The sequence below is a fragment of the Fukomys damarensis genome, unplaced genomic scaffold (genome assembly GCF_012274545.1).
Source record: "Fukomys damarensis isolate Sample0158 unplaced genomic scaffold, DMR_v1.0_HiC HiC_scaffold_31, whole genome shotgun sequence".
Classification (NCBI taxonomy): domain Eukaryota; kingdom Metazoa; phylum Chordata; class Mammalia; order Rodentia; family Bathyergidae; genus Fukomys; species Fukomys damarensis.
This window is the reverse complement of record NW_022900943.1, coordinates 6,624,834-6,639,425: the sequence shown is the minus strand read 5'-3', so window position 1 is coordinate 6,639,425 and position 14,592 is coordinate 6,624,834. Positions and strand designations below refer to the sequence as shown.

General features: G+C 43.1%; 1 long non-coding RNA gene across 1 annotated transcript in view; it reads right to left on the bottom strand.

The window, feature by feature from the left end:
* Window positions 1-14,592, bottom strand: part of LOC104866782 — a 68,976-nt gene that overhangs the window by 38,762 nt on the left and 15,622 nt on the right. Inside the window, exons 6-9 of the long non-coding RNA XR_004514875.1 lie at window positions 9,459-9,603; window positions 8,696-8,860; window positions 3,797-3,949; window positions 2,171-3,509 (exon numbers count right to left, since the gene is read on the bottom strand). This is a non-coding gene — a long non-coding RNA (uncharacterized LOC104866782). The remainder of the gene's footprint in view (window positions 1-2,170; window positions 3,510-3,796; window positions 3,950-8,695; window positions 8,861-9,458; window positions 9,604-14,592) is intronic.

Here is a 14,592-nt window from a genome sequence, read left to right as displayed (position 1 = left end):
ATATATGATTTTCCATGGAAGTTTCAAAAACAACCAAAAGAAATAAAAAAGAAATGTTTGAGCTGGAAAAAAATATTTCTCATAAATGAGACAGCTGCAGGTGTTCTAATGAATACACATTAAACAATGGACGAACAAACAAACACATAAGACAGTTGTCTTTAAATCAGAGTGCACTCTTAGATACATTGCCACTTTGTATTACAATAACCCTGTCACAGCTTTTCAGTTTATAACTGTAAATAAACTAATCAGAACTATTCATAAGTAAATTAACAGAGATCTCTTGTAATATGAATCAGAAAGAAAGAAGAAAACCTTTTACGCCTGAAAGCAGATGGTTATTAAAGAGAGATCTAAGCTGATTGCTCATCTCATTGACACAGACCTGTTCTGTTTAAAACTGTTAGTAAACTCCTAAGGCCCCTAGGAATAGCTTTTGCTTTAGCAATGAACCTGTCTGTGCTACAGATCCAGTCAGTTTCCCCTTGGAGCAGCATTCCTGAAGGCAGGGGGAGTGAAAGGCCTTAACTTCCAGTTCTGCCTCGGGGTAGGAACACTGATACATTTGATCTAAAAGGTTTAGGGTCAAACCCAGACCTATTTTCTAAGAATATGCCCCGGAGAGAAGTGAAAGTCAGCTACACTCTGGAAGGGTCACTAAGAGAGGGAAGCCACCACCTAGACACCCAGCAGCCACAGAGAGAACAAAATCCTAACCATCTCAAGGTAAGAAAGACCAGAAAGATCAAAGAAAGCTTTTTCAGGGGGAATCTTCTGGCCTTACCAAAGCATGCCTCCAAAGACAAAAGCTGCCAATAACTCCAACCACATTGCCAAGCAGAAAAACAAAACTCAAAGAACTTGACTGAAAGAGAAAGAAAATTACAGGACAGATTGGAGATGTTTCTTTAAGCTTTGTAGTTTGGGGCTCATGTATGTACCTGAGCCTTTGTTTAGAAAATATTGATAGCAGTTCTTTTTTCCTGATAAATTGATCCCAGTTTAGCATAACTTGCTGGCTTGACTTTTGTTGTCTTTAGCTTCCTCTCTTTTTGTAAAAATTATTTTCCTATTTTTATCTTCTTTTTAAATTTTTTCTCTATTTTAATTTTCTTTTTAGTTTCTATTTTTCCACTTTTATTTTTTTTCTTTTTTGTTATTTTTTTTAAAAAAAACAACTCCAATTAGCATGTGGTATAATTTTAGAGCCCCCCACCTCTGGCTGTCTCTCTTTTCCCCCTGGGCCATCAGAGGCAGAAGATGGCTTTCAGAGGGAGCTGAGGAGAGAGGAGGAACTCATTTCAGAGGAACCTATCTGCTCAAGTAGATCAAATAGCAGCCCTGCAAAGATGCCAGATAGCAAGGAGTGTAATTTTTACAGGAATTACGGGGGAAAGAATGGAAACATTACCAGAGACCTCTGCAGTGGGTTCTGGTCTCCTGTGATGCACTACAACACAAAGCTAAACAAAAGTAAAGACCAAAACAAGGCTTAGAGAGAACTGGGTCTTTGGCTGATCCGTGCTGCTCTGGGCAGCAAACACAAGAGGCACCAAGGGCACCCAGTGTTTTACTGACTACAAGTGTGGGAAGGGAGGAAAGGTAGGTTTTGAAGGCATCTGCTGACACAGTGTAAAGCAACCAGAAGCAGCTGCCTGGAAGCATCTGGTGATGGCTGATATGTAGGCAGGGACGTAAAGAGCGAAGGCATCACCTGACTTTCTTGGAGAGGGGGTGCCAAGACTGGGCTGCAATTAACCAGAGTCTGCTAATACTGGGCAGAGACGTCTGCCACACCTAATGACTGTCTCAATTTTGGCCCACATGTTCCCAGGCCTCCAGCCCTAGGCCATCCTCCACAGGAAATCATGGACATTGTTGTCAAATAACTATCAGAAACTTTACATCCAGACATCTTTAAGAGACATTGCAAATGTTGTTTAAATGGTTTTCCTCTGTGGATAGTATGCTCCATACCATATGAAGTAAAAGTGCAAAAAGAAAGGACTACCCAATTTCCGGTCCCCCTTCCATCTCTCTTAGACAGAAGCTGTATTTCTCACAAAGTTTTCTACTGTTAAAAAAAGAAAGAATAAAAAGAACAAAAGACCCGTCCCACTCCCTTAGCGGTTGGACAGTTGAAAGACTTCAGGTTGAGAAGCCTGACCTGTGACCTTGCTGAGATGTGAGGCTGTTCTGTCGCCACTGTCCCCGGACTGGGATGAAGAGACGGGTTCTGTTCCTTTTCCAGGCTTTGGGAGGTCGGTCCTCTGCAGTGAGTGGCACCAACTTATTCCTCACAGGCTCTTCACACAGGGCACAACTCATCACAGTTCACAACCATGGTATGAAGCAAAGGATGACTCAGACCCAAGAAGGCCCAGAGGGGCGGCCATTAGCCCAGACTCCTCCGCATGAGAGAGTCTGACAGAGACAGCCCCAAAGTTAAGGTTCTGTGGCCTTTTATGGATGGGAACAGGAAGTGAGGATAAAAGAAAAAGGAAGGGCATCTGGGCAGGCACTCATGGAGGGGACAGGGGAGGTCAGGGTGTCTGTTTAATGACTGACCTTGGGGCCCATCAAGTGATAAATCAGAGTATGAGGAAGTGCAAGAGACCAGCTTGAAACTGCACTAATCAGGCTGTCCAATATCATTGAATTGGCTGACAATCTGGCTGTTGATTAAAACTATAAGTCACTCCAGGACCTAAGCATGACTTGCTAAGTGAGCCTTAAGCTGGTGTTTAGAGATGGACTTCCTGATGCCAAGGGTTATGACTGCGGCCTCAGTGATCAATGAGGCTGTGCCATCTCTCACAGCAAGTAAACACTGCAGCTGAGGACTTAAGACTGTGCAGCTGTGCTCCAAGAGCAAACGTTAGTGAGGATAACACAGGTGGCTCGTTAGCTACGACCTGCAAGACAGCACAGGTGGCTTGTTAGCTGTGACCTACCCTTCACAAGAGTGCCCCTCCCTTTACAGTCTGGCTGAGTAGTGCATTCGTTTAGCTGTTCCTCACATCTGCCAACCGATCGGAAATGCCTCTTTCCACTGTATGAGGACATTTACCAGCTATTTGTGCAGTAGAACTCAAAATTGTTACTGCTATCTAATGAGGAGGGTCGTGAACTGCTACTTTCCAAATCTGTACCCATTCATGCAGCGCATCTCTTAGAGTGGCCCCTCCAAAGGAAGAGATCACTTCAGAGTTTGATTTGGGTTTATTTTCCCCTTCTTCAAACGTGGAGGGAAAAGGACTTGCTCTTGCGCTGAGGATCCGCAGATGACCGCATGGTGGCGCTGGCGCTGCACGGCAGACGGCGCCCTCCTCTCGGTGAGGCTGCGCCTGTTTCCCCTCGGGTCCTCCTTTCCCTCCAGCCAGGCTGAGGCCTGTGCCTGATGCCTGCCAAGAAGCTGTCAGGCCGAGCTGGGAACCGGTGAGGCCTACCTGAAGTCAGTAGGATTTTCTTTGTTCTCTGACAGGCCACGTTCTGTCCATTGCTCCCTACCGAAGAAGAAAAAATTCTTACAACACATTGAATACTGTTTAAAGCTGTTTCCTCAGCTCGAGCTACAGGTATTTGTATCTCGCATTTGGCCCCTGCAAGTGACCTATTCCCTCTCAAATGAAATAGCCCAAGGAACAAATCGTGTCCTGATGTGTCATTAGAACCTCCGCGGCTCGGGAGAGGGAGACCGGAGGCTTGGCCAGTCTAGGAAGAGCACCCTCTCAGCGTGGAAAGAAACGTGTGCAAAGGCCCTGGAGAACTTGGAAGGAGTCCTCCCAAGCACCTGCTCAGAATCAAGCGCGCTCTGGAGGCAGAGCTCCGTTGTTCCTGGAGATGGGACCGCTGTGTGGCCGAGGCTGGCTTCCGGCTTGGTTCTCCCGGTTTGGCCTCCGGTCGCCGGGATGACAGGCACGGGCCACCAGGGCAGGCTTAGTATCTTTTGTAAAATAGGAAAAAAAAAAAAATACAGATTTTCATTAAATTATGGTAGGGTATTCTTTTTTAAATTGAGGCAAATATTACTTATGATGGAATATCCCAAGATTTAATATTTCTTTCAAAGCAGTTTTATTGAGGTAAAAAATTTCATTTGATAAATCTGTTTAAATAGTCCAGTGACTTTTGACAAATGTATTAGATTAATGCATGCACTATCACTATTAAAATAGAAGTTTAATATGCTTTATCCAAAACATTTGGGATCAGAAGTATTCTGTATTTCAGCTGTTTTCAAATTTGCATATACAGGCCGGGCGTGGTGGCGCACGCCTGTAATCCCAGCACTCAGGAGGCTGAGACAGGAAGATTGCTGTGAGTTCGAGACCAGCCTGGGCTACATAGTGAGTTCCAGGTCAGTCGCTACTACATAGAGAGACCCTGTCTCAAACCACCCCACAAAAAATAAATTTGCATATACACAATGAGATACCTTAGAGATGGAACACAGTTTTAAAGAGAAAATTTGTTGGTGTTTCAAACACACCTTTTACACGTAGACTGAAGGTAATTTTAGAGTCTATCTTAACTAATTTTATGAATGAACCTAAGATTTAGGGTGTAGAATTTTCCAGTAGGAGCATTACACCCCACTCCAAAAGTTCTGACTTTGGAGCATTGTATATTCCGCATTTTTCAGATTATGGACACTCACTTGTACAGAGTTTTTCAGTTGCTTCCCTGGTGCCATCTCAGCTCAGTCCACACCCCCACTAATCCGAGATCTACTTCTACCTGACTGTGATCTTCATGTACACAGGCTCTCACGTGCATACGCCATTTTGATGTCTGGCTTCCTTTGGTCACTGTGTTTCTGATGTTCGTCCATGCTAAAGTGTGGATTAGCAGTTCTTTCTTTTTTATTGTTCAAGCATATAAACATGACGCGACTCCTCGGCTAATCTGTGGGTATTTGGATTGTTTCCTGTTTGAGCCATAGTACCTGGAGCTGCTGTGAGCACTCAGGTACACATATCAGTGTGGACAGATGCTGGGGTGTGAACACTCAGCAGAGGAATTTCGGGGTCATGTGCTGGGTCGTGTTTAATGTTGTAAGAAATTGCGGAAGCTCGCCAAAGTGACTGCAGCACTTCCTGAGGGCTTTCACGGCAAAGTATCATGCACTGGGTGGATTAAAACAACAAAAATGTATCTATTAGAATGCTTCACAGGAAGTGCTGCCTCTTTTATCTTCCGGTGCCTGCTGGCAACTGTTAGCCTTTGGGTTTGGGGCAGCCAAACTCCAGTGTCTCCCTCCAGCTGTGTCGGCAGTCCTCCTGTCCCATGGGTCCCGTGTCTGTCTCCACTCTGACTCAGTCCTGCCGAGCTCAGGGAGCCCTCAATTCACTTATTCTCGCCAGCAGAGACCTTATTTCCAGGTCACGTTGGGAGGTTTGAGATGGGCAAAACCTGTGGGGGGCGCCATTCCACCCAACGCTATCCTGGTTGATCAGCTGTACAACTTCCACTATTTGTGAGCGTTCCAATTGCTTCTTGTCCTCACAAACGCTTCATAATGTTTTGTTTTGGTTTTTTTGAGACAGGGTCTCACTATGGAGTTGAGACTGGCCTGGAACTCACTGTGTAGCCCAGGCTGGTCTCGAACTCACAGAGATCCTCCTGCCTCAGCCTCCCAAGTGCTGGGATTACAGTCGTGCGCCACCACGCCCGGCTATGCTTCATAATGTTATCGTGCATTTTACAGTTTTAGTCATTTTCGTGTGTGTGTGTGTGTGTATGTGGTGGTTTCATTTGGGTTTTAATTTTTGATTCCTTAATGGTCACTGATGTTGAACAGCTTTTCATGTACTTGTTGGCCATTTAGGGATCTTCTTTTGTAAAATGTATTTGGGTTTTTGCCTGTGTAAAATTTAAGCTGCCTTAAAATAATCTGTAGAAATTATTTCTTTAAGACAGATATAAATCATTTGTCAGATACATACATTGAAATTTTTTCTCTCCCAATCTGTGGCTTCACTTTTTATGACCTACAATGTCTTTTGATGAATGGAATTTAAATTCAAATGAAACCCACTTTTCAACTTTGTTTAGTGTTTTTTAATGACCCCAGAAATCTATTTAAACTTAAAGCTATGAAGATATTTTGTTTCAGATGTTTCTAGCTTTAGCTTTTATATTTAAGTCTATGATCCTGCCTAAATTGGTTCCTATATTTGGTATGGAGTTCATGTCAAAGTTTCTTTTTCCCACATTTATCTGCTTGTCGCAACTCAATTTGTTGAGAATTGTCCCTTTTCTGTTGATCAGACTTGGTTAAGAGTTTGTTGATTGTTTACATCCTGTTGAAAATTAGTCTGTGGTATGTGTTTGGTTCCTACCATCTATTTGTCTGTTCTTGCCCCATTGGCTTAATTACTGTAGTTGTTTAATCTTCACATCAGATAATGTAAGTTCTCCTACTCTATCTTTTGGGAAATAGTTTTGACTATTTCTCTTAATTTTCCTGCTCCATATACAAATTTCAGACTTAAATTTTCAGTTTCTACCAAAAAGGAAAAGAGGGAAGGAAGGAAGGGAGGAGGAGGGAGGGAAGGGGAGAAAGAAAAAGGCAGGAAGGGAGGGAGGGAGAAACATAGCCTATTTGGATTTTTGCCCCTCAGTATCAGGACGCAAACTCAGGACCTTACACTTGCCAGGCAGGCGCAGCTCCACTGAGCTAAATCCCTGGTCCCTATTTAGATTTTTTCAGGTGGAATTGAATTTACAATACCTACTCTTTTTAATAGTTAATTTGTAAAGTCAATTTCTTGGTAAGAAAGACTCATTTTCTAATATTTTTATATGTTCTCAAAAATGTCTTGTCTTTGAAAAATATGTATCACTGTCTTAAATAAGATCAAACCTTATTTTAAAAATCTTGGAAATACTCCAATTCATTTTAAGCTACTCTGTCTTAAAAAAAAAAAAAAAACTACTTCTCAATAATTTAAGTCTAGAAAATAACTTTTCTGACATTTTTTTTAAAAATACATACTTATGATAAGTAAATCCAGTACTTTAAAAATATTTTGGGAACTTTCATAAAACCTCAATTTCCATTTCATTTTACTGTTTACATTTTAAATTTTCTTCAAAAACCAGGTTTAATAGAAAAGCACTCCAATTGTTTTAAGCCATTATATTTAAATGATTAAAAATTTTAAAATTTAAGCTGTTCTTCTATTACATTGTATGCCATACAGTCAACATATTACTTATATAACTATTCAGCCTATAATAGTTTAGGATACATATTAAAATTAAAGATGCTTATTTGGCAAATTCTTTTAGAACAGGCTTCCTGTGTCTGGTTCTGCTATAAAGATTCTGCGGCAGTTCCTTGATTACAGTAAATTTTTTTCCTATTCACAATAGGTATGTTTGAAAAACCACACAAAGAGGAAAACACCTGGCACATTTTACTACTCCAACGTTTTCAGTCTTGGGGCATAGGCGATCTTGTTGCAATTTCTTCCTACACGAGGTATTTCAGTGTTCAACAAGTAAAAATGTTAATTATTGTCCTAGATTTCTTTCAGAATCTTGTCCCAAGATTTTTGGTTGTGAGGGGTGAAGAGAAGAGCCCAGGTGTCCTGCCTGTCTCAACTCCTGTGGTCCACATGCAGTGGGTGGTATCCAGAGCATGTGGGTGGCCGGCAACAGCAAGTCACCAAGCTATCACAATGACCATCCTCTGTCCAAAGGTTTGAAGAAACACATATAGTTAACACCAAAAGGAGCTTGAGGAACAAGGTTCAGGGACCCGGACTGGGACTCTGGGGAGGTTTCTGGAACGCTTCCTCTTTATTCAGGAAAGGCACAGGCTTATATGGGGCAGGGCGGGGGTGGAGCCAGGGTGGAGTCGGGATATTCGGCACATCGCTATTGGCCACATGTTAACTTTTGGGTTGTATGCTTTAGGGGCTGAGGTAAATGGAGTCGGGACCTTAGAGGTTTTTGAGAGGAACAGCTCATCTGTCTAACGTCAGATCTCTACACACCCGAGGGGGAGGATTATTCCGGCCCTAATAGGCCTCAGAGTTTTCTCAGGAGAGATGGGTGCAGCACTCCTGACCCAGCCAGACATTAATCTGATCCTCAAGCCTGTACTTTGAGCAGCAAGACATAATGTTGCTGAAATTTTCACAGCATTGAAAAATGGAGAAATCTGTAATTTTATAACGCGAATATCAACAAGGGAAGAAACAAGAATAAATCTAATCTTCGTGGCAGTTGCTAGTGGTTTTCTTGACGATCCCATGGCAACAGTGATTCTTAATTATACACAGGTGCAGGGGAAACTTATAATACAAATGATTAGAAAGGTATGATAAAGTATTATAATGATAAACCTCATAATATGACAAGTAGGAAATGCAAAAAGGGCCTGTTTTAATGATAACTCTTCACAAATATTGTAGCTGTATAGCTCCTAATAAAGTGTGCTAAACTTATACGTAGACGGATATTCTGCCGTAACTTTATATACTCAAAATTACAGCCATACTGGAACAAATTTCTTGGGAATTTCTAAGACTACATCTTAATATTTCTTTTTATGCCAAATGGATAACTCACACATGTGTGGGAGATACGGACTTGTCATTTGCTGTGTGAGTAACATGAAATCTCATCCATTTATTGTCTATAACCTGAACCATCGGGACAGGCTGTTAGGAAATCAAACCTCCGTCCCTGTTTCGACTTCCTTTGGCTCCAGCGTCGCAGATAGCAGAAGAACTTGGGAAGTTTGGGGGTGCGGAGCTGCACAAAGCCACGTGCCTGGAAAAACCAGCACTGCCGAGATGCTGAAGGTCCACCTCTGGTGGTCACTGGTGTTTCTGAGACTATTCTGGCCATAAAAGAAATAATGTTGTGTGTTAGGTAAATGAAAATAGAAAAATATAAACCTTTGCACGCTCCACAAGTCAAGACTTCCCATTACCTGAACAAGACCTTGAGGTTTTATTGAAGGACAGAGACTAAATGTTAACTTGCCACTTTTGCATTAGTGTAATAAAATAAATCACCTCTACTCCCCTCACGCAATACCCACAACACCCCGATCAGGGAAGTCACACGTAGGGAAAGGCAAACCAGAGCAGAAAATCGACCTTCCTTTGCTTGCTTCACCCGCCGCGCTTTCTCACCTGTTACCCGCGCCAGGACCAGCTAAGTGATCTGCACAAAGTGCGAAATAGAAATGCAGAGCTTCTTTTTATAAAATGATGAAGAGTTTCGAGAAAATAACGCCTTGGCTTCAAGCCAAGGATGGTGCCCCTTAAGTGCAGCCCACCCAGTGCTGGAGCCCGCCGGGCGCAGGTCTCTCTCCCCTCGGTCGTTACTGTACAGCCAGCAGCTCTCTAAGGTTGCTCCGCGAGACGCTGTCCCTTAGAATCAGCCTATACGTCCTCCCCCGTGCGATGTGTCTGAAGCAGAGGTTCTCTCACCTCCCTGTTCATCCTTTCAGTAAAGCCCCTGCAGGATCAGGTCCACATTTTAGACGTGAACTTCTAGGTGCTCCTGGGCCGCCTCTGCCTGATGGATCATCTCCGCCTCTTTCCACTTCCTGCTCCACACCTGTGCTCCATCCACCTGCGTGAGGAAGCACAGGGCCACTTAGGTGTCACAGGGTCGATCCCCAAACCAGGGAAAGAAGGGCGCTTAGTGCTGCTGGAATGTGCCACTCACAAAGCTGCCCCCAGGCTGCCAGTGGCCTGTCCTGCAGATGGCTCGGGGCCCAGACACCGGACAGTTGGCCAGCACAGCAGTGCTCAAGGGCCAAAACACTGAGCCATGTCTGAAATGTGCTTGAAATTTATAGCCACTATCAATGACTTTACTCCCCAGCCCCCCGCCCAGTACTGGGGAGTGAACCTGGAGCCTCTGCACTGAGCTACTTGCCCAGTCTTTTCTTTTTTGAGATAGTATCTTGCTTAGTCCCTAAATTGCCCATACTTGGCTAGAATTAATAGTCCTCCTGTCTCGGCCTCACAGATTACAGGCCCAGCTCAATGTCACTATCTCTGACCTTGCTGTAGTGCCACTTCTCAAACTCTTAAGATGTAGAGATTCATCATCCCATACCCTTTATTTGTGGAGCCTCTGAGTAGATCATTATTGTACACAGTTGTCAGTCTGACAGGCCAAAAAGATGAGCAAGAAATAAATAAATAGGGATTGTCCTTATTTTCAAGCAGAAGACCAATATGTTAACAAAAACCCACTACCATGTGCTGTGGCTCTCACTTCTTGAATCCCTGCTGAGTTGAGTACAGCATTGGGTGTGTTACATTTAACAATCCATTCAAGATTTGGGCGTTTATATTCATAATTGATGGGAAAGGGAAAACAGAACTTCAAGAGTGTAAGTAACTCACCCTAGGAAGTAGGCTGTGAACTGGGATGTACGCAGATGTTTTTCTGGTTCCGAGCTCTTTCATGTCCACCATATTATTATGATATCCCATATGTATACTTTTGAATGGTGGTTCTAAAATGAGTATACACAGAGAGACAGAGCCAGCAAATTTTACCTCAGTTTACCTGGTAAAGAAGAGATTAAGAAGTCCTTGGCCAGAGGACAAGAGTGGAGAGCACAGGAATGATGCACCAAGGGAATTACATATTGCCAAGCCCCAGAGAATGTCATATTCTAGGAACTGCAAGTCTTCAGGAAAGATTATATAGAAGGAACTGGAGCATGTGGAACCAAAAAGCTAGACAAAGGACCTATCACCAGAGCTCTATAGGAGACCCAAGGAACTAGAACTTCATTCAGTGAGTGACTAGGAGTAATTTAGGGGATTTAATAGGAAATGATACATCGAGGCTGATGTTTTGAAAGAGATTTCTGCTACCATTTTAGAAAACAGAGCAGAGGAGAAAAAGACCAGAGGCCAGATCAACAGTCGGCTACAACACAGGTAAAAGGAAAGAAAGCCCAAACAAAGTCAGCGGGCAGAGAAATAAAAAGAGCAAGCCCATTTTAAGAGATAAGCGAGATCGGGAAACAGACCAGGATATTGTGGTTTGCAAAAGCAATCAGTGTAGACTTCCAAGTGTTCCTAACAAATATTTGAGTAAATAGTTCTTAAGCTCAGTGATGCACTCAGATTTAAAAACTATTTGTTGCAACTCTAGTGAGTGGACCTTTGAAAATGCATCTTCTGTTATCATCTTCCACCAAGAAAATGCCATCACATTATTTTCTACTTTTCTGCATGACTGAAGCCAACTCCTTATATCCTGCTGTTTTGTTGCTTCTTTTTTTAAGGGGAAGGCGTACTGGAGCTCCATAATTAATTATGGACATGTTTCCTTTCTTCTCAAGTACTATTCACAAAGAAACCCTGTGCTACTCCAGTAGAAAAAGTTTCACAGCCTTTACACGTGGGAAATTGTTACAGCTGTCTTCGCATATAAAAAAAAAAACAACAAAAAAAAAACATTGCCAGCAACATTTTCAGTTTGATCCTCTTTGAAACAGTGGAGGACAGGGATTCAAATCCTATTTTAAAGTGAAGAAAATGAAAGGAGTTTGATCCATTCACATTCAAGCAGGGATACAATCCAGGTTGTAGGCTTCCTGGAAACATATTGTATTCAGTGGTCGCCAGCCAGGTCTGAAATTCATTGATCAGTGACAAAGTAACAGACACATAGTAAGCATGAGAACTTCCATTTTGTATAGTCACAGGGATTGAATTTACTTGTTAGAAAGTAAGGAGGCAACAATTTTCAGGGAGCTGGGAGATGAAGACTCAGGCCAGTCTCTATTAAATAAGGATGCATGCGGTCACTTGAACCGGCTACTTGCCCTCCCGAGGCATTGTGTGCGACTGGATTCAGGCAGTCCACACAATGAATGCGCGGATATGCTAATTGCTCCTCTGCCTGCCATAAGCACAACTGGCTACACAGATTGGGAAGCCAAGCCAGGGGATAGGCTATGAAATTGGTATGGAAGCTTTGGCAGCAGCCCGACTGATCAGTATACTTAATGCAGAGCTAAAACTAAAACACAAAGCACAGCTTGTTTTGTTTAACAGTGATTTCTAGTGGCAGAGACAGATGTTTGTTGAAATGGCAAGAGATTTGCAAAGCAGAATGTTCTACCACTTACGGTAATTGCTTTATTAATATTGTATGTGTTTATGGCTTCTGTCTTCTGGCTGCGGAAGCTCTTATTTTAAGTGACCAGCCCTCCTGATGACTGGCAGTTCATCTCAACTTCAGAGACCCTTGGAGGCACACCTCCAGCCTCGAACTGTGCAGTGAATTATTTCACAAGAAGCTGCACTCTTGTTTGATTTTCTTACACTTGGAGCCCTCGGGGGGCACTGGGGAGCCACCAGAGACGCTGGTTCTGCATAGCAAAGCACCTTCCAGCTGACCGAGATACCCTCAGCTGCAGACCCGTTCCTGCTGCAGGGACGACCTTTCACCAGCCCCGCCTCAGGACTTGCTGTCAGCCACCATACCTGGAGGAGGCAAGAGATTCGGATCCAGAATAGTGAAAAGACTGGATCCATTTAAAAGAGTCAAGTTTGCAATAGGCCTATCCTAAAATTTCCCATTTTGGGTGCTCGGTTTATTTTGCTTTGAAAAAGATAGATCACATTTTAATTTGCTTCCACTATGTTACTAAAAAGAAGAAATGAAGGAAATAAACTAACAAAGGCAAGTTAAACTTGGAGTTGAGATTTTCCGAGCATTTGCTAGCTTCCTCTGCGGCCGGTCACTTCCTCCCGGCCTGTACCCACTCTCCCAGTGTCCCTCCCTAGGGTCCCACAGGCTGTCGCAGTCCTGAGGCTGTTGACTGAGCGCTCCAGGAGGGAGGGAGGGGAAGTGGCTTCTGAGGCAGAGTGGCAGCCTGAGTTTTTGGCCGGCCTCACTGCCGCTGCTCTGCCCTGCAGGACGCGCCCCCAGCCCAGGCCCGGAGGGCGTGAGCGAGAGGGAGAACCTTCCCGGCTCCCGGTCACAGTCGCGGGCGACCCCCACCCCGACACTGGGAGATCGCTTCTGGAAGCCCCTGGAGAGCCGCGCTGCATTACCCATTCACTGCTTCTGCTCTGTGTTGTGACAGTCGGTTCCCCCGCAAGATCGTGGGCCTGGGAGGCCCTCCAGACTTCTTCGCTGGTGCAAAAGCATCTTTCTTTAATTCGCGTTGCTAGGAGAAAGCCTACTCAATATTTAATTTTAACCTAACGTGTCACAGTTTTCCATGCCAAAAAATAGCCTGGCGGCTCTGCATAATTCATCGTAGTGGACACGGCCTACCTCCGCTTCAGAGGCAAGGCGTAGAGGAGTAGCAGCGGCCGCCCAGCCTGTCGGCCTTGGCTCCACGGGGTTAGGGCATTTTTAAGAGAATCAGTGTAGATGGTTTATATGTAAACAAAAGTTGTTTCATAGAAAAAGGAAAAACAGTAAAATGCAGTTAAAAACATGTAGGTTTTGGAAGGCACCCTTTACAAGAAGCATAAATAGGTACAGCTCAAAGCAAATCACAGGTGTTCTGTTTCAGATCCTTCGTCTGTACTGATGCTTTTCTTTAATAATGTGTGTGTGAAATGGCTTCTAAAACAATCATAGAGAATGAAGCAGTATTGTATATATACTTCCAAGATTCTCTTTTATATATACGTTTAGTTCAAAAATATGAAGAAATTGGTTCCTGCGCCTGCCTGGCAAGCACAAGGACCCAAGTTTGATCCCAGGCACCAAAAAAAAGAAGAAATTGAATCGATGTCTTTTAAATTCTCATGATCAGACAATATTGAAAGTACTGGAAACCACACTCAACCAGGACAGATGTAGTTACCTGTGTTTTTGTCCTCAACATCCTCCTCCCCAAACCCTGATCTAATGCATTTACTTAAAAAAGATTTAAATGTTACTCTATTAAAAAAAAAAAGTAGAGAAAACTACCTATGGAAATTACATTTCACCTGCTTAAGCTAAGAACATCTTGCAGGTAAAGAGATTATTTACAAAGGCCAGGTTAACATATAATATTGCTAAAATACTGCCATTCCCTCAAGCTGTTCAACGGCACAATCTGACACATTAGCGCAATGTGAAGAGAAAAGATTGCACTTGCTACATTTTCCCCAGATTTTGTTTCATTTGAAATATTGTGTACAAGAAAAAGTCACGTTGGAGATATTGCTTCTCCACTACAGTCTTGGAATTCTTTGACAGGTACGGGACTTTCCTAAGTAACACAGCCATGTGTATACATTCACTTGTTCCTCCTTGCTGATTTTTTTTGTATCACCTAGCAAGATTTTAGTTCAATTTTCCTTATGATGATGTTTTACATTTTACACTTGTTTCCTGGGAGTAACCAATCTTCCAATGAGACTTTTCCTTACCCCAGTCTTACATCTGACCCCTTCCTGGCTCACAGTGCAGTTTATTTCATTTAAAAGGAAAAAAGTAACTCATGTATGTTTTTGATTCAATTTCTCATTTTCTTCAGTTCCATAATGTGCAGTTCTCAGGAATATTATTTTCCTCAGGCTGATCTGTGTTCTCTTTCAATAAAACCACAGGACGCAGCTGTTGGGCAGGGAGACTAAA